Raw genomic sequence first — 24,475 nt, forward strand, 5'->3', positions numbered from 1 at the left:
CCGTCTGCGCAGCCTCCGAGGTCCATGTCGGGCAGTGAATTCTCAATCCAGAATTCAATACTGGGAATGGCATTGGCACGCTGACTAGTGTATATAGACACAGCAAGTGGGGAGCTGTAATATTCAAAATGATCTGGATCTCCCTGTACACCAGTCACTGAAAACAATATTGCAGGAACAAAAAGCAGTTAGTAAGATAAATAATGTGTTGACATTCATTTCAGGGGGATTTGTTTCGAGGAGTCAGGTTGTCTTACTGCAGGTGAACAGGGCTTTGGTGAGACCCCATCTCGAACATTGTATAGTCTTGTGTGCAGTTTTGGTCTCCTTATCTAATAAAGGACAAAGCTGACATTGAGGAAGAGCAGTGAAGGATGACCAGACTGATCTCTGAGACGACGGGCTTGATGTCGGAGAAGGGATTGATGCGACTGGGCCTGTGTTCCATTGTGTTTAGGAAAATGATTGGTGATCACAGTGAGATATATAAGACTCTGACAGGGTGAGACAGATTGGAAGCACGGATTATAATTCCCCTGGCTGAGATGTCTAACATCACGGGCCACAGTATTAGGTACAGACTGGCCACACTGCATTGAGATGAGAATAAATGACTACACTCAGAGACTGGTAAACCTAGGGAATTCTCTCCCAGGTCAGGCTGTGGAACAAAAGGCACTGATTATACACAAGGATTTCTAGACAGTAAAAAGGTGGCGATAACAGGCTCATGGTGTGGAGATAAACGATCAGCTGTCATTGTATTGAATGGGGTAGAACATTCTACTACTGTAGTTCCCATTTTATATTTTTCCGATGGTTAATCATATTGCGGGATATGTATATTGTTTGGGAAAACGGCATTGAGTTGGAATGGGGGAAGGCTCAAAGTGTTAATTGGCCTACACATTTCCCGATGTTTCTGTGCAGTCTGTGGAAAAGCTCTGTCAATGCTGTCAGAAGCTCTCAGATGTTAGGAAGGAGGTTTCTGCAGGGACAACAGTACTGTGTTTCCCATTCCCTTTTTCGATACTGACGCTGGTGCCGAGTGTTCTATCGGGGTTTATCCTTTTAGACTTCAGAGAAGTTTGATGCTATTGAGTATCTTCCTTGGCCAATTTAGAGACCGTTGAAGAGTGTATCACATGCCTGTGTGTTCGGAGTCAGTTTTAGGCCAGACAAGGAAGCACGGCAGATTCACTTCCTGAAAGTACATTGGGGAAGGCAATTGGTGTGTGCAAATTGGCTTCAAGGTCATTGCTACTGACTAGATTGTACAACTCGATGTTTTATTAATTGTTTCTAACGCTGCTAGAGCATTGGCCTGGTCTGTATTAGTCATCGAGTGACACTTCCATAGCAGCACCATCTCCACATGGGGACCTGTCAGAAACCACACTGAGCAGGGTATTTCTTTGCTGCTTGACAGATCTGTCGGAAATGACTCACTTTGGTTTGAATATCGTGATGGGACAGACGGGGTGGTAATTGGTCAGATTGTAATTATTGTCCTCTTAGGAGTCTGGACATTGCTGAGTAATTTTCCACATTGCCAGGGAGATGTCAGAGTTGGAGCTGGAATGAAACAGCTTCCCCAGGAACACGGCTTGTTATGCAGCACAAGTCTTCAGTCCTATTGCAGGAATTGGGTCAGGACCCAATTGCCTTCTCTACTGTGTGCAGCTGTTTCTTCATGCCACGTGCAGCTAATCGATTCGGTTCAAGACTGGCATCGGTGATTCTGTGGGAATCATGGTGAGGATGAGGTGGATCATCAACACTACGCTTCTGGCTGAGGATGGTGTAGATACTACATCCTTGTCTTTTACACAGATGTACACGGCTGTTCCGTTATTTTGGATGGGAATATTTCAGGAGTCCTCTCCGCCAGTAAGTTGTTGAATGTTCCATCGACATTTATCACTGGATGTGGCAGCACTGCAGAGCTTAGATGTGATCTGTTTGAATTGGGATCAATTCTCCCTCTCCATCAGATGTTAGTTCCTTTGTTTGGAGTGTAACCAATCCAGTGCGATAGCTTTAACGAGTTATCATCAAGTTTAGGTACACGTGATTCTGGCTCTGGCATGTTCACACGCACTCGTCACTTAACTATGGATTGGCTTGATGGTAATAGTAGACTGAGGAAAAAGTTACACCCTATGATTGAAAACAAATCTGCTTCTGCTGCTGCTGTGGTTTTTCAGCATCACAGGTTAACCCAGTTTTATCTGTAATATCTGCGATTTAATTCTTCCAGTGACCCTTCTACAAAGGGCTAAGTCTGTCCAGATATTTTTGCATTTTTATGTCCAGCTTTCATAATTATTTGCTGACTTGAACATTTGTGCTGTTTCTATTCGTTTCGAGAGAAATTCTGCGGGTCTGGCAGCATCTGCAGAGACAGAGAAACAGAGCTAGTGTTTGAAGTCTAGTGCAATGCTTCTTCAGAACTGAAAATGATTGGAAAGTGGGATTTTGTTCCCTTGCCAGAGGTGGGGGGTGGATGACAGGGAAAAGAGGGTGTGGAAACAGACAAACGGACATTTAGCAGTGGAGAACAAGAAGACGATGTAAAACGGGTTTAAATTAAGATATGAATTGGGGAAAGGGGTTCCTTCTCTTGTGTGCAAGATAAAGAAAACACAAAAAGACAAGATCATAGGGAGTTCAGGAGGGAGAATATTAACTATGTCGTATTATGTAGATCTGGCCAAAAATAAGTTTTCACTGTCGAGATCATCAACCCCTTTAGAAAAATGAATTCCGGTGTTTGACTACTTATTGACACTAGTAAAGGTTTCATGCTGCTTCAGTATTGTAACATAGAGAAAAGCAAATGACAATATGAAGTTTGGACTGTTTGTTGTTTACCAGTCTCTTTTAGTATTGTTTCAAATTTGCGATGTTTATTTTTAAATACTTGATCTTGAAGTTAGCATCAGATGAAGTGAAGGAGGTAGCTGGGTGACATTATACAAATTAGAAAATCCTGGGAGGCATGGATAGGGTGAATAGAAAAGGTCTTTTCCACAAGATGGGTGAGATCAAACATAGAAGGCATAGTCTTAAGGTGAAAGGGGAAGATTTAAAAGGGAAGAAGGAGCAATGTTTTTACACAGAGGGTGTGTGGGTATGGAATGAGCTGCCAGAGGAAGATTAACAGATGCGTGTACAGCCGTAACAATTAAAAGACATTTGGACAAACATATGAATGGGAAATATTTAGAGGCATATGGGCCAAAAACAAGCAAATGGGACTAATTTAGTTTGGAAAAGCTGGCCAGCATAGACATTTAGAAAAGCTTCACGCAGAGTCAGTTTGGTTTTGTGAACTGAAATTTATATTTGTCCTTTACAATCATGCAAAGTATTTCTGGTGATCTCTGAGAACGTAACAAGCGGACTTGACAAAGTGGAACTGGTAGAAATGAGGCTTTCCAGAGATTCTCCACAAGGTATCACAAAATGAAGGTTCTTACACAAGACAGAAGATCATAGTCTGACGGATAATGTATTAGTGTCGGATGACGATTGGTTAACACATAGAAATCGGAGAGTCAGGATGAATGGATGGTTATGATAAAAGTATATCTGCTGCAGTACCGCAGATATCAGTCCGTGGCATCCGTTCTTGACAATCTGTACTAATAGCTTGAAGGAGAGATGTTGGATCTGTGATTACCACTGCTGCCTCACATCACCCAGGAGCTGAGTTCAATTCCAACCTCGGGCGATCCCCTATGTGGAGTTTGAACATTCTCTCCATGTCTGGGTTGCTTTCCTGCCATTGCTCCAGTTTCCCCTAAAGCCCAAGGATGTGCAGCTGAGACTGGCTTGGCCATACGCCATTGCCTAGAGTGCCCATAGATATGTGGGTTTGTCATGGGGATCGCACGGTTACATGTGTAGGGTTGGGGACAGGGCTTTGTGGGATGCTGTTCAGTGGGTCAGTGTGGACTCGATGGACAGAATGTCCTGCTTCCAATCTAGAGAGTTTCTATGACAATGACAACAAGTTTAGATTATACAAACACCCAGTGGGTATCTGTCTGCTCCACTGTCCTCGAGGTCTTGTATGTTTCAACAAAAACACCTCTCATTCCAAGAGTAACCTGTTAAAGCCTCCATAATATAAGCCCTTCATCCATGGAATACATAAAGTGAAACCGCTCTGAACTGCTTCCAATGGAATTATGGTAAGGAGACAAAAAAAAACTCGCACCCCGATGAGATTTGTTTTTTTTGTTTTCTCGAATTATTTTGAGTCTTTGGAACTTTCTTCCCCGCAGAGCAGTAGAGGCAGAAATATTGAATGAGTTTGAAGCACAGACAGAAGGTTCATAAATAAGAAAAGAGTCAAGACTTATTGTGAAATGGGCAGGAATGTGCAGTGTAGAGGAAATGCTGGCAGCGGTACAAATGAAATGGCTGCAGAACATCCAGGAATATAATGCAAAACTAGATTATAGCATCGATGACATTTTAAAATGTTAACAGTGATATAATACAGTTCCAAATGACCATGGGACTGCTCTGTCATGAGAGAGAGAACACTCGTAGTTGTTTGCCCTGAGAGTTACCACATCTAGGGTGATGGGGTGAGGATGAGAGAGTGTCCCATTCATAGTAACCTCTGTCAGTGTGAGGAACTGAACCTGCGCTTTTGGCATCCCGCTACACCATAATCCAGCAGTCCAGCCAACTGAGTGGGAGACAGTATAACTGTTACAGACAGAAACAGTCACAGGCAAAGGGCAAGAGAAACTTTCATAACAAGGAAAAAAGATACAATTCAGAAAACGGTCAAAATAACGGCTGAGGACAAAATGTTCTCTGCCAGAAATTGTATTTTATAAGGAGACAAGTGATTTAAACCTGTCTTTGGCTGAATATGATGAGGTGAGAGAAGTGAAGGAACCAGAATGACGAATTGTGAGTGGATATCAACCATAAATAAACAACAACATATTTTTGATGGGTCTGTGTAAAATGTGCTTACCATTATGTAGAAGTACAAAACTGATGGAATATATTGTTTAGAGTGTTCATCCCCGTGGGAAAGGCCCTAGAACAGGCGCTTGAAGAAAACCAGGGTAGAAGTGCCTGAGTGTTGTCTTGTTCGCGACAGGAACCCAGAGGGTTAAATGGCTGAATATTCCTGTAGCATGGAGCTGAGAAAACCATCAAATCAGCCGCGATCTTATTAAATGCTAGAGCACGTTTGAAGGGCTGAATAGTCTCATGATGGATTTGAATTATGTGGGATTTGAAAAACGTACATTTCTACTCCTCCGCTTTATGTGTCACATACGGGAACATTGACTAATTTCTGAAAATGGGAATTATTTGGAACATTATCTGGACATTCTATAATCGGCATGATCCAGAATATTCTGTCACCTTGTGGGGGTATTGCAAAGATGAGAGAGAGAGAGAGAGAGAGAGAGAGCGAGAGAGAGAGAGAGAGAGCGAGAGCGAAAGAGAAACAGAGTCAGAGAAAACAGGAAGGTGCTGCATGCAATTGTGAGATTGGTAGGTGCTGTAACAATGAGTGTGAGGGAACAAGAGAATACGGTGATCCTTATCCTGACAGAGTGGAAAGTTTATTAATGCTTGTCCTGTATTGCTGCACATTTATTCATACTACAGAAACTGCACTGAGCTGAGTTGATGAACTCAGACCATGTTCAGTGGATCTGGTGGTGTGCCCCACTCTGGGAAGAGAATGGTCCCCGTCTGTAGTAGCCCATCCATCTGCCTCCGGCCGATAAAACATAGTGCAATTGCCCCTTATCTGCCATGCAGGGCAGATCCAAACTGAGAAAGCATAAACCTGCAACCTTTGGTGTTTAAAGATGGCAGCAGTGCAAGGATCACAGAATATCCAGGGACATCCATGTGATGGCGAGTACCTCCAGCCATGATGGGTGGGAGAATAGGGCTGGTATTGAATGATAGGGACACCATGGGGTGGGGTTGGTAGTTAATGAGGGGAGTCCGATAAGGTATCACCAGCAAACTAGCTCAGCCTCGTGCAGATAATCCCTCTGTCACACTCAAAGAAAATGTCACTGAGGTAAATTATTTTCAGTTTCACACCAATAAGTTGAAGTATCTGCTGAGGCCATTTCAGTTATAAAGCTGAAAAATAGATGCTCATCAAAATCTCCAAGATCAGAACTCGTGCTGATATCCCGTTCACCCATCATTCCTGAGCATAATGGCTCATGTTGCAGGATGCTGCCGAAATGTCTTTATTTCAGAATTCTGAAATTTCTGATCTTCCATGAAATTGTCTCTTTATCTCCTTTTCTCTTTTTCGCAAACTTCTTTTGCTTATTGGTACTTAAAGTCGTCTCCCCCACCCCCACCCCCCAACCATCTCTGAGTCAGTGATTTTTATACCCACAGCACCGTTTGTCATGGCACAATGGAGATAGGGAGCTGGAAATGGATGGGAGCTGCACATCTTGTCACTTTCAGCATTGGCTGCAAGTTTCCCCACGCTGGGTAGTGATCTAACAAAGTGTTGTGGAGCAATGCACTGGGGTCGTTTAAAAAGCACAGCACTACATGCTGGGAGGATAACTGCTCCTAGTTTACAGATCAATTCACTGGTATCAACTGTACAGCTCTCATACTGAACAGGTACCTTGTCCACGTTTGTAGAGGAAGACACTGATGTGGGCTGCATACTGCATGTCCATGCTGGAAAAACCATTTCGTCTGGGTTTCTGAATCAATGCCTCGGTGTGGTCTGTACTGCTCCTCATGTTGGAGGGACAGATTGCGGACTGGTGAGACTTGCACCGCATTCCATTCTGGACAGTTTGCTGATTGCACTGAGTCTGACTGCACAGTCCTCCATCCTGGACAGATTGCTGTGTTGTGTTGAGCTTAGTCTGTATAAAATTCCATCCTGAACAGATTGCTGGTTTGTACTGAGCCTGATCTGTACAATATTCAATCCTGGACAAGTTGTTATTTATATTGAGCCTGGTCTGCACATGCTAGCAGATATCTCATCTGGGTTATACGTGTCTGGGCTGGGTCTGTCACGTGGATTAAGTATCCGGTCTAATTCCTGATAGAGATATCACTCCTCCAGTACGTCGCATTCTGCTGTCAAACGCCATATTTCTGCAACATGTTGCCCATGAAGTAATTACCCAAGTAAAGCGTAAATATCTGTCCCTCTTGTTATGGACCCAAGCAGATCCCCTAAAAATACATGGAAAAGGTAGTCTTGACCCGAACATTTTCTTATTTTAAAGGTAAATGCGAGGTGCTGTGTTTCAGATACCATTCGCTTGGTAGAAATATTCAACATTCAGAAAAACGCAATCTATTCAAACACTGTCGACAAAATGCAGCAACAAGAGGAACTTGGAATAACTATTGGAAAACTTAACAGAATAACAGTTTATTTAACTGCTAAGCGGTTACTGTTACAATATGGTAACATCCCATAACCACACACTTGTTAAAAATACATTCAGGAAACAGATTGTCTCACAAGCAGTTCGCCAATCAGGGAGGAAAGCACATCAAAACACAATTCTGAGACAATTCTCAGAGAGAGTGTATAGCATCCAGGAGAGATTTATTACCTTACAACCCTGCTGATACACCAGCAATAACTGGCGAAATTTAAAACTAAGAATCCTGGTTCTGGGAGAGCTTGACCATCACTCCACAGGACTAGGCCGTGGCTGCAAGGACCACAAGGAATGGACTGTATCTACACTATATATGGCACTGTAGGAGCTTCTCAAAAATGCCTAAACCCACGTAAACCATGAAGTGATGGCCAGATAAATGTTAAAGTCAAACATAAATAAAACGAAAGGATGCAGCAGGCCTCGTGATCAGACACAGACGGCGTCTGGAGCCCAGCAATTCCAATTCTGCCAAAACACAGTAGAAGCATCGAGCTTGTGAAGTGAAAGCATCAGCTCTCTGCCTCACCCCTAACTTTACAATTAGAGATGTGCCATTCACCCAATAATCAGCGATGTCAACATCCCACCCAGACCAATTTTTATTGTGGCATGTGAGGGTTGTAATGAAAGGAGGTTAATTTGAGCTGTGTGTTCAGTGCCTGTGATTGATGTCAGTCTCCATGGAACCTAATTGCGTCACTGGAAGATTTCCTCTTCTCTGAATGCGGGGCGTCCTTCAACCTGTTATCCCACTGTATCAGCAATAGCGTCATCCTCAAGATGATTTGTATCTGCAGGACAGAGAGAGGGAGATAAAGAGAATCTTACAGCAATAGATTGGAATGTTCCAAAGATGGATTAGAATCTGGGAACATTAGAGGGGAATGCTCCAACAATAGATCAGAATCTGATAACATTAGCCTTGAATGTTCCAACTATAGATCAGAATTTGAGAACATTAGGCTGGAATATTCTAATAATGGACAGGAGTTTATCCTTGTGTCTTTACTATCTTGTTCAAGATTGTCCATGTTTAGATTTGCTGATAGAAGCCGTACTGATGATTGTTCAGGCAGGTTACTACCCCATCCACACTATTTTTGATGTTCCTGGTAAGCCTATACCTGTCAATTCTAAAAAAATAGTGAAAGGTATTGATCATCCAGTTATTCATATTTAACAAATACATAAACTGTTATTCTATGTTTCAGTCACAAAATCCATTTCCAGCAATTTCAGACTACTCACTCATAAACATCTAAGAAGGAACAAGGCTGTTCAGACCCTTAAGTCTTCCTTTAGCCCTGAACTCTTATGTGTCTCTTTATTCTCTCAGCCTCAGTACTGTTGCTGAATTAGCTGTCATTTGTCCCCTTGTTAACTTCCGATTCTCCGGCTCCAGTTTTTTTCTGACTACTTTTCCAGAAAAGAAAATCTTGGGTCAATAAACTTTTCCTTGTCTTTCCAGTTATTTCATAATAAGGACACCATATCAGAGTAATAAAGTCACCGGATGGGTAATTCAAAGGCACAAGTTGTGACTTTAAAGGCATTGTTTCAAATCCTACCAGATCCAATGATAGAACTTAAATTCGTATGACAAAAATTGGAAAGAAACCTCATATTACTTACAGAAACCATAAACCATCAGAATTTCTTATATTATTTCACGGATAGCCTTTGGCAAAGAATCTAAGTGTGATTGCAGACCTACAACAATATGGCTGGCCCGATATTGTCTTGACAAAGGCCTCGCAGTCAAGAGCAATTATTGATGGACTGAAAATACTGCCCTTGCCAGTGATGCTGGCATCCCGGCAAACAACAACATTAAAGGTGAAATAAACCAAGGAAAAGTGGATGGTGGAGATCTAAAATATAGTCCCCCAGCATCTGAAAATGTTGGAGAAACTCAGCGAATATGGCGGCCTCTGCCAGGAGAAAAGCAGATAACGTTTCGAGTGTAGCGACCCTGCATCAGAACTTAAAACAACTGGCAAATAATATTTTTATATCCGGGATGGCTAGATGAGTGAGGGGGAGATTAGATGAATGGATGGATAAATGTCCAACGAGAGCGAGGAGGAGGAGAGAGAGCGAGAGAGAGAGAAATGAAAAGCAAACAAAGAGAATGATGATGAATGAAAATAAAATGGGAGCTTATTCTAACATTTTCCCTTTTCCTATATTCCTGAATATCATGCCAATTTAGGTGGGTCCCTATTTACATTGAGTTATATTCTCTCTATCTCTGTTCCCTGAGTATGCTGATCAACTCCATTGGATCTGCTGGTGCTGTCGTTATAGTTGCTGAGATGCAGAGAAACTTAATTTGGAAAGCGGAACTGTTAATGTCAGACAGTGCAGTCATCGAACGGCTTTTTTTTTCGCTCAGGAGAGAAATATTTTCAACACCGAATGCGTGCACCGTCGGTGGGGGGATTTCACTTGCTCCTGTCATTACAAATTAAGGGAAGGTTCTGTGGATGCTTTTCTCATGTTTGTATTGTCGGCTGCTGGGTTCATTCAGAGAGACCTGAGGGTTTGGTGAACCCACTGAGGACGAGACATGAGCACTGCATGGTAAAAAAATGGAACAGAGACTGCCCAGAATGGAAGCTCTGTACACAAGGAGGGGCAGGGTACTGTATTATTCTCCCTGGGGTTTCCAGGAATATGTTTCTAAGTTGGACCCATTCCAAGTGTAAAGTGTGAAACCAGTTTGTTTAAAAATGAGGTGACCACTGGGTTGCGGCCCCTCCTTCAGTATAACCTGTAGCCTCACATCAGGGACAGGACTGTGCTGACACTCACCATTACATGAACTGCATTGATTCTGTGACTTTCCAGGCATGAGTGGGTAACATATCCAACATCTCTGGAGTGCAGTCCTCCGATATATCACTAGCTGATAGAAGCCCTCTGCCGATATGAGGGTGCATTGGTTCTGTCTTCAGAGGGGAAGGTACAGAAACTAACTTTCAGATATACTCGGGAACGGGGGACTGGTCAAAATGAGGAAATGCAGTAAATTAGAATTAATGAAGAGTATGTTTTTGAAAATCTAATTAAATTGAAGTTTGGGATGTTGCTGCATCTGATGAGCTACATCCCAGAGTATTGAGGAGGTGGGAACAGTGCTAGTGAAAGATGAACTGATTATTCTTCAAAGCTGCTTAGATTCTGGAAAGGATGCTGCAGACTGGAAAGCAGCTATTGTAAACCTCAATATTTAAAACAGTACGGAGAGGGAAAACTGAAAACTAAATAGTTTGGTGTCAGCTCCGAGAAAAGCATTGGAACCTTTTCTAAGGAATGTGACAACTAGTCAATTGGAGAACAATGATATGATTTGGTAGATTCAACCTAGATTCGGGAAAGGGAAATAATCTTTGCTAAACTTTCTGCAGTTTGTGGAGATTGTCGTTCTGACATCGATAGTTGAGAAGCAGTGGGAGTGGAGTGTTTGAATTTACAGAAGAAGTTTGACATAGTTGAATACAGGTGAGTGGAGACTATTCGACTCATGGGTAGTTACGGTGAAATACACTGAATAGATTAAAAATTAGATAAAGGGCAAAATGTGTGAAAAGCTTGTGGTGTATCAGAAGGATCAGTGCTTGGGCAATAGCTATTCACAAGGTATAAAATGAATCAGATTGGAACAACAAACATGTTGATTCTCATTTTTGTTCATGAAATGTTGAGAGTTAGGGAAGTGTTGTTGTTGAAAAGGACCTGGATGTCTTTGGTTATAAGTCAATAACAGAATTCATATGGGGCAGGAAGTAATTATAACTGTAAAGGATATATGGTCTGTTGAGCAAAATTATTAAAGTAATAGAGTAAATAGATCTTACTCAATGGTAGTGTTTTTTTAAAGGGTATTTGTGGTATTGTGTACAGACTGAGTCTGCTTTATAAATAATGATCTCCATGTCAGAGAGACAGTGCAAATGACTTTCAACAAACTGAAGCCTGGCATGATGGGACCATCAGGAGGTAGTGCAGTAACTATGTGTTTAACCTGTAGCACTGTGAGAGAATAAGAATTTGAAACTTGATGGGTATGGACAGACATTCATTATGATGTTTCAAACAACCATTGATAAGGTGAGAAATTGCAGATTTTCCATAGGATTCTCGCTTCCCAATAGTTTACACGCCTTGTGCAGAACACTAATTTCGGTTGATAGAGATGTACGGGCTCTGAATGCACTTTAATGCGCAGTTACTGTGTGACCCTGCACTCAACGTTACATTGTTCACAATCCTGTCAGAAGTTATAATACCTTCAGTCTGAAGCAGTTAGCCATTCCTCACCTACTTGACTTTCAGAAAGATCATCACTCGGCTGTGGAAGATGTTTTTGAGACTGGTTTAACAAATGGCTTCATTCCCACTGCCAAACAACCACGCTAACATAACATGGATGTATCATCGGTAATGACACCACGAGGAATAACATGGAACAGTCCCTCTTTGCAGATCCTGCTCCATGTGTTTATGATATTGGAAGGTATTTGACACCTTCCTGTTCCTGTGTTAGTGATTTGAGAAGCTGAATGGCCTCTTCCTGTTCCTTTGTAAGTGACTCCAGGTGTTAATTGTCCCGTTCAGATCCTGTGTAAGTGACGTGTCTGGCTAAACAGTCCTTGACTTTCTGTGTATCCGCCGGGAGGACTGAATGGGCTGTCCCTCTTCTTGCCCAGTTTTGATTGGCTGAATGGCTTCACCAACTTCTTGTGAAGGAGATTGATGTACTGATTGAACCCCTCCTTTTACTGTTGAAATCTGCAGCACTGTTTCATGAATGTTACCGACAGCTTAACAGCATAGGCTTGAACGTTGTCTCAGTCTTGTTGCAACCAAGACTGCGGGATGATGAAGTGTTCTGAGTAATAAATATTGTGCAACCTAGAGTGAATCTCCCCACTTCGGATTGATGTGAACTCAATGGATGAGTCGCCTGCTTCCACACTGCAGGAATTCCCTTTTGACAAACTGGAGATGTCTGAGCTGAGGGAGCTACACTGAGGATCTCCTGCAGCGATTTCCCACGGCTGAGATGATTGATGCCCACTGATGAGAAACATCTTCCCTTGTGCTGTGAAGGATTCCAACACTGGAGAGTTTGCAATGGAATCTGATGAAGTGTAATTTTGATCAGCCTCCTTGATGTCATCCTCAGTTAAATACTGCCGTGATATCATGACCATTCATTCTTAGCTGAGACCTTGTATTCAACTCTATCGCTCATTTCGTAGGTCATGATGTAGGATCAGGCAGTGAATTCTTCAAACGGAGAGTAGTGGATGTCGGGAATTCTCTATTCCAGAGAGTCTGGGGTGCTCTGGCAGTACGTTGCCTCCAACTGCTCCTGTCTAGCAGGTTTGAGGGTCTGAATGGAACATCGGAGCATCAGACTCAGAACCAGAATTAGGTTGTTAAATACTATGAGTCTTCTCCACCAGGCAATAAGTTTGTGGATGATCAGGTTATGGTCTCAGCCCCACTATCCTGTTTGTATCCCATTATCCATGAGTCAATCTCTGTCAAATATTTAACGAATACAGTGTGAATAAATGTAAACAAAGAGGCACCACATACCTCTGGGGAAGAGAATTCTCACTCAAAAGGCCCCTTTATAATTTCTTCTCATCTCTCTTACAGTGTCGTACAGCAGGCAACCCTGTCTATGTAAACCAAACAATCCAATCTCATCTCAATCCGTTTGCCAGAACTAGGCTCATATCCTCTAAATCCTTCCTATTAGTATGCACACCCAGATGCCTTTTAAATGTTGAAACTGTACCAGCCTCCATCACTTTCCCTGACATGTCATTCGATAAACACGATCTTTCCCCTCTCACAGTAAGTCTTTTTCCTATAGTTTTGTACTCCCAGATGCTGGGGAAAAGGCCTTGCTTTCAGATTGTCCATGTCACTCACGATTTTATGAACCTCTGTAATGTCACACCTCGGCCTCCGTTGTTCCAGAGTAAACAAGCCCTAGTCTGCCCAGCTTTTCCCTGTAGCTCATTCCCTCAATGCTCGACAATATCATTGTAAAACTTTTCTGCACCCTCTCATCATTAACGGCATCCTTCCTACAGCAGATAGAACTGAATTAAACATACTAGTCTAAATCTGGCCTCAGCAATATCCTGCCCTGTCGAAATATGATCTCCCAACTCGCATACTTAATGCACTGACCAATAAAGGAGGAGGAAGTGAGGACTGCAGGTGCTGGAGATGCTGGCGCTTTTCCAGCAACTCATTTTTCAGCACTCACCAATAAAGGCAAGCATCCCAAACCCCTTCTTCACCACCCTGTCGACCTGCGACTCCACTTTAATGGATCGATGAGCCTGCACCTTTTTGTTCGACAACATTCCCCAGGGCTCCACCATTAATTATGTAAATCCTGCCCTGTTTTATCTTATCAAAATGCAACACTACACATTTGTCTAAATTTAACTCCATTGTCACTCCTTGGTCCATCTGATCGAAGTCACATTCAACTCAGAGGTAAATCTTGCTGGCTACTGCACATCCAATTTTGATATCATGTATAAACATAATAAAAAGACAAATATTTATATTCAATTAATTTATATAAATGACAGAACCAGTGGAGACGGCACCTTGTGTTGCACCATTTGTCATGGTGCTCCAATCTGAAAAGCTGTCCCATACCACTCTCTGTCTCCTACCTTCACTCTAATTTTGTAGTCGATTGGTTAGTTCATCTTGGATCCATTTGTCATCTAACCTTACTAACTTGTCTGCCATGTGGAATCCTATCGAACACCTTGCTGAGGACTGTATGGATAGCGTCTAACAAACTGCCTTCATTTTTTCTTGCCACCTCTTCAAAAAACGCAATCAACTTTGTTAGACATGATTTCCCGTGCACAAAGTCATGTTGAAAATCCCTAATCAGTAGTTGCAACTTTAAATGCATGTAATTCCTATCCCTCACAATCCTCTCCAACAACGTTCCCACGTCAGGCTCACCAATCAATCGTTTAGGACACTATGCCCTTTCCTCGTCCCATGCTTCCACTGATCACTGTAAATGTTAATATAAATAACTTGGTGATATGACCAACAATATAGGTCCCAGACTGAGTCAGAATTAGGAACAAGTCAGGTAGGATTCTTTAATCTGCTACAATTGACAAGTTTATGACCCAAGCAAAGTTACTCAAACTACGATGGAAAGTTGAATGACAAACATTTTGGATCACGCAAATCTGAGTACCGATGTCTCCCTCTCTAAAAATACTGACACATGCACACGTTTGATGACAAACTGAAAAACAAAATCTATGCAGAGAGTTAACTTGAAAGAACTTTGACCAAATATTTATTGAAGTCTTGATGACAGAAAACATGAGTGATTGTTCCAAATATCATTCAGCTTATGGAGCTATTCTGCTGGTAATGGGATAACTTCCTGGAACAGGTGGATTTAGCTGAATTCCCTTTATTCAGGCAATGGGGTGATTCCAGTGATTCCTCGAAAGGAATCCTCCATGAGTGGTAAAGATGACTGAGGAGTTTTCAGCTCACACACATTGCTGGAAAAAAGAAGATGGAGAGAGAGGGAGCAACAGGCAGTTCCTTCTCGGGAAGGTTAGATTTCCCGACTCTCTGAGTTATCCAGTCGCAAACTGGACCAAATGAGGTCTCTTTGAACAGTGTCTGAACTGGACTTCATACCCGATACCCTTTGCAAGAAAAAGTATCATTCCATTAATTTTCTAAATCACGTGCTGCATCAAGAGATGAACTTGTTGCGATGTATGTACCAGGACACACGAATCCCTTTGTACCACCGAATTGGGCATTCTGCCTCAAGTTATACAATTTACTGTTGTTTCATGGTTCCTCCAAAACAAACTTTCCATCACTGACATTGTACATTTTTTTTGTGCGTAAGGTTTGCTCACGACCCTGCCCTGTCTGTATCTCATTTCAGACTCTCTGCCACCACTTCATATCTTATTGAATGTTTATCGTTTGTATGAGCAAACTGCGCTCCAATACATTCAGCCCTTCATCCAATTCAATAATCTAGATTGTCAACTGTTCAGAAACTCACACTGATCCCTCAGGAGTTCCAATAGTTACAGCTTTCCAACCTGAAAACATGTAATTATCTCTAGTCCATATTTCCTGGTAGCTCACCAGGGCTCCCTTAGAAAATTTGCATGGACTCCAGCTATACTGTGTAGTTGGTTGTCAATTTGTTCCTGAGCTAATCCGTCCTCCATTCGGGTCATTTGTTGTCATATGATCAGGTGGAGTTCGTACCGTCAATGGCTGTTTGTTCTATTTTGAAAAATTGCTGCAGTCACTACACATTAAAGTAAACTATTGTCTTTGAGAGGGGACCTAATAGAGGTTTATAAAATCTTGAGGGGCATGGATAGGGTAAATAGGCAAAGTCTTTCACCTGGGGTAAGGGAGTCCAGAACTAGAGGGCATAGGTTTAAGATGAGAGGGGAAAGATATAAAAGGGACCTAAGTGCAATTTGTTCACACAGAGTATGATACGTGTATGGAATGAGCTGCCAGAGGAAGTGATGGAGGCTGGTGTGATTCCAACATTAAAAAGTAATCCATATGGATGTATGGAAAGGAATGATTCAGAGGGATATGGGCGAAATGGTGGCAAATGAGACTAAATTACTTTCGGACATCTGGTTGGCAAGGATGAGTTGGAATAGAGAGTCTGTTTTCCTGATTTATATCTCTATTACACCATGTCCAAATCCTTCATTCTGTTCCTGTGTATCTCATTAGAGGGGCAGAATGATCTCCTTCTGCCTCATTGCAGAGATACTGACTGGATGAATAGGGTCTCCCTCTCCCATTCTAACAGCCTCAATGGGTGCAGTGAGAGAACATGGGATAGGTACTCCAGCCGGCTGCTGAGGTTCTAAAGATCCTGGCTGGCCTGTTTGCGACTGAAAAGCCCTTTCCTGTCTATTGTCAAGAAACACTGATTTCCAAGTCCAACAAAGGTCAGTCAAGGTCATACGTGAATATCTTCAATGACTGAGTTTTTACTGTTCCTGGGGGATGAGAATACCACAGACAACACAATCATAAAGAGATAGGAACATCGTTTCTCAATCTTAAACGGGGGGACCTCTAAATTTAAAAGTGTATGAATCTCAGAGCAAGTCACCTTCTCTTTATTTTAGAAATGAGGGCACAATCAATTGGAAAGATGTAGACCATCCAGCCCCTCAATCCTATCCCACGTTCCTATTGACTCTGTTCATTAATGCATTTATCAAACTTAGCCTTCACTGCTTTTTTGGGTCAACATAAACGATTGTGTAAACCATGAACTGGACTATTTGGACAATCGAGTCTGATCAGCTGTTCGATCATCACTGATATATTTCTCAACAAAATGTTCCTACCTTCTCACTGTAACCCTTGGTCCCCTTATCAATCAAAACGAATGTACCTCTAACTGAAAAAACGGGACAGTGTCTGTGTCTCTGCATGACTTTATGTGTGCGAGTGTTTCTGCTTATTGACAGTCGACAGAGACTGGTGGAGGAAGGTTGTCTTTTGGACTGGAGGCCTGTGACCAGCGGCGTTCCACAGGGTCTAGTGCTAGATCCACTTTCGGTTTTCATTGATATCAATGATTTCGCTGAGAATTATAGAAGATATGCTTCGCTTGTTTACGGATCACACCAAACTTAGTTATATAGTGGAAAGTGAAGAAGGTTACATAAGATTACAAACAGGTCATGATTAATTGGATCACTGAATCATAGAGATGTGCAGCACGGAAACAGAACTTTTGGTTGAACCATTCGTGCCAACCAGATGTTGTAAGTTAACTTAGTTTTATTTTCCAGGATTTTTCCATACCAATCTAAACGCTTCCAATTCATGTGAGGGAGCCGTGGTTTAATAAGGAGTTGGAATCCCTTGTTAAATGGAAGAGGGCGGCCTTTGTAAAGATGAGGCGTGAAGGTTCAATAGGGGCGATTGAGAGTTATAAGGTAGCCCGGAAGGACCTGAAGAGAGAGCTAAGAGCAGCAAGGAGGGGACATGAAAGGTCCTTAGTTGGTTGGATTAGGGAAAACCCGAAGGCTTTCTATAGGTATGTTAGGAATAAAAGAATGACTAGGGAAGGAATAGGTCCAATCAAGGATAGTAATGGGAAGTTGCGTGTGGAGGCTGAAGAGATTGGGGAGGCGCTGAATGAATACTTTTCGTCAGTATTCACTCAGGAACAGGACATTGTTGTCGATATGAATACTGAGACACGTATAAGTAGAATGGATGGCTTTGAGATATGTAGAGAAGAGGTGTTGGAAATTCTGGCAAGGGTGAAAATAGATAAGTCCCCTGGGCCTGATGGCATTTATACTAGGATTCTCTGGGAAGCAAGGGAGGAGATTGCAGAGCCATTGGCCTTGATTTTTGTGTCCTCTTTGTCGACAGGAGTAGTGCCAGAGGACTGGAGGCTAGCAAACGTGGTTCCCTTGTTCAAGAAGGGGAGTAGGGATAATCTTAGTAACTATAGGCCAGTGAGTCTCACTTCTGTTGTGGGCAAAGTCTTAGAGAGAATTGTAAGGGATAGGATTTATGCACATCTAGATAAGAATGATGTGATCAAGGATAGTCAGCATGGTTTTGTGAAGGGCAGGTCGTGCCTCACAAACCTTATTGAATTCTTTGAGAAGGTGACTAAGGAGGTAGATGAGGGGAAAGCGGTAGATGTGGTATATATGGATTTTAGTAAGGCGTTTGATAAGGTCCCCCATGGTAGGCTACTGCAGAAAATACAGAGATATGGCATAGAGGGTGAGTTGGAGGTTTGGATTAGGAATTGGCTCTCTGGAAGAAGACAGAGGGTAGTAGTTGATGGCAAAGGTTCATCTTGGAGTGCCGTCACTAGCGGTGTTCCGCAAGGATCTGTTTTGGGACCATTGCTGTTTGTCATTTTTATAAATGACCTGGAGGAAGGGTTAGAAGGTTGGGTGAGCAAGTTTGCGGATGATACGAAAGTCGGAGGAGTTGTAGACAGTGAGGAAGGATATGGCAGGTTACAGCGGGATATAGAGAAGCTGCAGAGCTGGGCAGAAAGGTGGCAAATGGAGTTCAATGTAGCTAAGTGTGAAGTGATTCACTTTGGTAAGAGTAATAAAAAGATGGATTACTGTGCTAATGGTAGACTACTTGGTAGTGTGGAAGAGCAGAGGGATCTTGGTGTCCATGTACACAGATCTCTGAAAGTTGCCACCCAGGTAAATAGTGCAGTGAAGAAGGCATATGGCGTACTGGCTTTTATTGGTAGAGGAATTGAGTTCCGGAGTCCTGAGGTCATGCTGCAGTTGTATAAGACTCTGGTGCGGCCGCATCTGGAATATTGTGTGCAGTTTTGGTTGCCATACCATAGGAAGGATGTGGAGGCACTGGAACGGGTGCAGAGGAAGTTTACCAGGATGTTGCCTGGTATGGTAGGAAAATCCTATGAGGAAAGGCTGAGGCACTTGGGGTTGTTTTCATTGGAGAAAAGAAGGTTTAGGGGTGATTTGATAGAGGTGTACAAGATGATTAGGGGGTTAGATAGGGTTGACAGTGAGAACATTTTTCCACGTATGGAGTCAGCTATTACAAGGGGGCATAGCTTTAAATTAAGGTGGGGTAGATATAGGACTGATGTTAGGGGTAGGTTCTTCACTCAGCGAGTCGTAAGTTCATGGAATGCCCTGCCAGTAGCAGTAGTGGACTCTCCCTCTTTATGGGTATTTAAGCGGGCGTTGGATAGGTATATGTAGGATAGTGGGTTAGTGTCGGTTAGGTGGGCTTTGATCGGCGCAACATCGAGGGCTGAAGGGCCTGTACTGCGCTGTATTCTTCTATGTTCTATGTTCTATGTCCCCACCCAGCATATCTTCTATAATTCTCAGCGAAATCTTCGATATAAATGAAAACCTAAAGTGGATCCAGCACTACACCCTGTGGAACGCCGCTGGTCACAGACCTCCAGTCCAAAAAACAACCCTCCTCTACCAGTCTCTGTCTACTGTCAATAAGCAGAAACACTCGCACGCATATAGTCATGCAGAGACACAGGCATAGTTCCATTTTTTCAGTTAGAGGTAGATTCGTTTTGATTGATAAGTGGATCAAGGGTTTCAGTGAGAAGGTAGGAACATTTTGTTGAGAAACATATCAGTGATGATCGAACAGCTGATCAGACTCGATTGTCCAAACAGTCCAGTTCATGATTTACACAATCGGAAATGTTGACCCAAAAGAGCAGTGAAGGCTAAGTTTGATAAATACATTAATGAACAGAGTCAATAGGAACGTGGGATAGGATTGAGGGGCTGGATGATCTCCATCTTTCCAATTGGTTGTGCCCTCATTTCTAAAATAAAAGAGAAGGTGACTTGCTCTGAGATTCATACACTTTAAATTTAGAGGTTTTAAATTTTGAATGTTGTAATTGTACCAGCCTCCACCACTTTTTCTGGCAGCTCATTGCATATATGCAGCAGCCTCTCCATGAAAATGGTCCCCTTAGGTCCCATTTAAATCTTGTCCATCTCACCTTAATTCTATGTCTTCTGGTTGTGGACTTCCCTACCCTGGAGTAAAGACCCTGACTATTCACCCTATCCATGGTCTTCATGATGTCTTAAACCTCTAGAAGGTGTAAGTGTGACTCCAACCAACACGAATGGCTTTGTTTTCAGTCATCCCAGGTCTAAATTCTGAAACTCAATTCTAACACCTGTTCCTTCTCCATCATATCACAATTCTCAAATCAGTTTAATCAACCTGTTCAGCCACATTATGAAACACCTCTGTGGGATTGGAATCTCAACTTTTGGGCTTACACTACCACCACTTGGCAATAGTCCCAAAATCTGCAACATTATTCTCCTGTGCATTTGTTCATCAGCCTGTTTTAAAATACTGTGACATACCTACGTGACAGGTAGGATTTTTGAATCCAAACACTACCACGCAATTTCAGGTATTGGAATCTAACCCAGAGATCTGGCTCATCTGCATGGGAATTGCGCAATACACAAGTCTTAAACCAGTGCCAGGTTTTGGGTCACATTTGAAATGTCAACTTTCAGCTCTGTGTCGATTCATTAAAAATTTGGTTCATTTTTACTGGTTCACTTTCAAAATGGCCTAACCAATGTCCTGTACAGCCGCAATATGACCTCCCAACTCTTATATTCAATGCACTGACCAACAACCGCAAGCATATCAAACACTTTCTTCACTATCTTATATACCTGTGACTCCACTTTCAAAGTATTATGAACCTGCACTCCAAGGTCTCTTTGTTCCGCAACACTTCCTCAGGACTTAACATTAAATGTTTTAGTCAAGCCTTGATTTTCCTTTCCGAAATCCAGCAGCGCACATTTACATAAAGTCCATCTGTCACTCCTCAGGTCATTGGCCCATCTGATAAAGATCCTGTTTTAATCCGAGGTGACTTTCCTCTCTGTCCACTGCACCTCCAATTTTGGTGTCATCCATGAACGTACTAACCATGCCACCTATTTTCACATCCTATTTATTTATTTAAATGGCGAACAGCAGTGAACCTAGCACCAAACTTTGTGGCACTCCACTGGTCACAAATCTCCAGTCTGAAAAGCAACCGTCCACCATCACCATCTGCCTTCTACTTTCAAGCCAGTTCTGTATCCAAATGGCTAATTCTCCCTGCATTCCGTGAGATATAACCTTGCTAACCAGTTTCCCATGGGGAAACTTGTCGGACGCCTTACGGAAATCCATAGAGTCAAGTGTACCACTCTGCCTTCATCAATCCTCTTTGTTCGTTCAACAAAACAAAAATCACGTTTATGAGACATGATTTCCCATCACAACACCATGTTGACTATTCCTAATCAGTCCTTGCCTTTTCAAATATATGTACATCCTGTCCCTCAGGATTCCCTCCAACAACTTGCCTACCTCTGATACCAGGCTCACTGGTCTATTGTTCCCCGGCTTTTCCTTCACGGTTTGTTTAATAATATCACCATGTTGGTTATCTCGTATCTTCCAGCACGTTACCTGTGGCTATTGATGATAAGAACATATCATAAAATTCCCAGCAATCACTTCCCGAGTTTCCCACAGAGTTCTTGTATATACCTGTTCAGGATCCATGAATTGCATTTTTATTACACATCATTTGGTTCGTAAATGGAGTAAACGCCCTGAGAAATGAGGGATGTGGATAAAGTCACAACATTTAGAAGACTTTTTAAAGTAAAGTAATAAGAGAAGGTTTGGAAATATAAGGTCCAAACGCAGGAACGTGGGGATAGTCGAGTTTCAGGTTGTCGTTAGCATTGAGTTTATGGGCAGATAGGTCTGTTTCCAAACCCGCTGTATAACTCTATGACACCATGTATGTTTGGGTGTCCAAGTATCTATATGCATATTTCTGCCTGCGCTTGTCCATTTGTGTGTATCTATATGTGTCTCTGTGTGTATCTATTTCTCTGTGCATGTTATCTGTGCTCCTGCATTAGTGTGTGTATGTATGTTTGTGTGTCTGTCTCTGCATCTCTGTGCAATGGGAACTCTTTTGAGTGTGTGTCTGTCTGTCTGTGTGTTTGTCTGTATGTGAGTGTATGCGTATGTGGGGGGGAATGTGGTTGCCTGTGTGTGTTAGTGTGTATGCATGCTTGAGTCTGTGTCTGTGTGTGAGCGTATGTGGATGTGTGTGGGCAGTGTGGGTGTCTCTGTGTGAGGAGTGTAAATGTTTTCGTGTGTGGGAAGCATGGCTGTCTTTGCGTTTGTGTCTGTGTCTGTGTGTGTTTCTGTGTTTGTGTGTGCGTATGTGTCTGTGCCAAAGAGTGTGGTGCTGGTAAAGCACGGAATTTCAGGCAGCATCCAAGGAGCAGGAAAGTTGAAATTTTGAATCATTGAAATGGGGTTCAAAGCCTCTCTGCCTCCCTCCCTCTCCCTCTGTCTGTCCCACTTTTGTTTAAAGAGTAATAATGCCACACTCTGCTGGTCTGCTTTCGGACTTTTCAATCCTTTCTCACACATAAGATTATATGGAAGAGTAAGTTACTAAACATTGCATTTTACTGGAAGTTTGTGTGTGCGTGTGTCAATGTATGTCTGCCTCTGTGTGTGCATGTCTGTGTATCTGTGTTTGTGTGTGTCGGTGTGTCCATGTCTCTGTGTGATAATATATGTGTTTGTTTTGTGTTTACGAATGTTTGTGTGTCTGCCTGTATCTGTGATTCTGCGTGTGTGAGGATTGTGGGTATCTGTGTGTAGGGATTTTGTCAGGGTGTTTTCTATGTGTCAATGTGTGTACGCCTCTGTCTGTGTGCCTGTGTATGTGCATATGAGTGTATATCTGTGTGTCTGTTTTTGTGTCTGTGTGTTTTTTTGTGCATGTATGTACGTTCATGATTTTTTTGCGTGCCTGCATGTGTGTTAGTTGTGTCTGGCTGAATGTGTCTGTTCGTGTATGAGCGTACGTATGCATTTGTGGCGATTGTGCGTGGCTGTGTGTTAGTGTGCATGTCTGTTTGAGTGTGTGTGTCTGTCTGTGTGTGTGTCTGTATGTGAGTGTAAGCGTGTGTGGGAGGGAATGTGGTTGCCTGTGTGTGTTAGTGTGTATGCTTGGCAGTCTGTGTCTGTGTGTGAGCGTATGTGGATGTGTGTGGGCAGTGTGGGTGTCTCTGTGTGAGGAGTGTGAATATTTTCGTGTGTGAGAAGCATGGCTGTCTTTGCGTTTGTGTGTGTGTCTGTGTGTGTTTCGGTGTTTGTGTGTGCTTGTGTGTCTGTGCCAAAGAGTGTGGTGCTGGAAAAGCAAGGAATTTCAGGCAGCATCCAAGCAGCAGGAAAGTTGAAATTTCGAGCATAATCCCTTCATTAGTAAAGCTTGTGGACTAAGTGGGCTGAAAGATAAATGGGAGGGGGTGATGTTTGGAGGAAGGTAGCTGGGAAGGTGACAATTAAATGAAGGTGGGGTGAAGGTGATAGGTTGGAGCAGAGAGTGAAGTGGATAGTGGGAATGAAGATGGACAGGTATTACAATTCAAGAGGGAGGTGCCATGCTGTAAGGTTAGATCTGGGATAAGTTGGGGTGGGAGTGTGGAAATGAGGAAACGGCTGAATCAGTGGCTGTGGGTGTTTTGCAGGTGTGTGTGTGTGTGTGTCTGCGTGATTGCATGCGTATGTGTGCGTTTATGTATATATGTCTGCATGAGTGTAAGCATGTGTGTGCGTGTGTGTGTGTCATGGGCGTGTGTATGTCTCTTTGCGTCTGTGTGGCTCTCTGCAGCTGGGTGTGTGCCGGGTGTGTGTGTTTGTAAACGCGTGTGTAGGGTTGCTATGAGTATGTGCCTCTGAGTGTGAGTGTCTGTGTGCAGCTGTATATGTCTGTGTGTACGTGTCTCTGTGTGTGTGTACGTGTGTGGCGGGATGGCTGTGATTATTGTGTATCTGTGCGTGAGTGTCTGTACAGCTCTATGTGTGTACATGTCGATGTGTGCGTGCGTGTTTGTAGTGTGTGAGTGTGTGCGTATATGTGTGTTGATGGTGCTCTCATTTTGGATGGTGCTGCGAGCTGATAAACTCCCTCTGTCCTTCCCAAACTGAATCCCTGATGATTTTCACACTCCATTACCACCTGTACAGAGGGGTGGGGAGACCAGCAGAGACTGACAGGGACAGAAAGCTCAGCAAGTCTGTCAGCATCTGTGGGCAGAAATGGAAGTTAATGTTTTGGGTTGACTTCCCCTTCCTCAGAAACTCATGTCAGGGGGATGGTACATCAAATTAACACCACAGAAATTACCAGTCCCGCACCACACTGATACGCACAGATAAACACACACTAACACAGAGACATAGAGACACTCACTCATACACTGACATTAGGACAGACATGGAGTGTCTGTCAGTATTTCTCTTGCTCCGATAACTATATCAATATATCACTTGCTCTCTGGTGTGTCCATTATTTCAGT

This window comes from Chiloscyllium punctatum, chromosome 19 (genome assembly GCF_047496795.1).
Source record: "Chiloscyllium punctatum isolate Juve2018m chromosome 19, sChiPun1.3, whole genome shotgun sequence".
Lineage (NCBI taxonomy): Eukaryota > Metazoa > Chordata > Chondrichthyes > Orectolobiformes > Hemiscylliidae > Chiloscyllium > Chiloscyllium punctatum.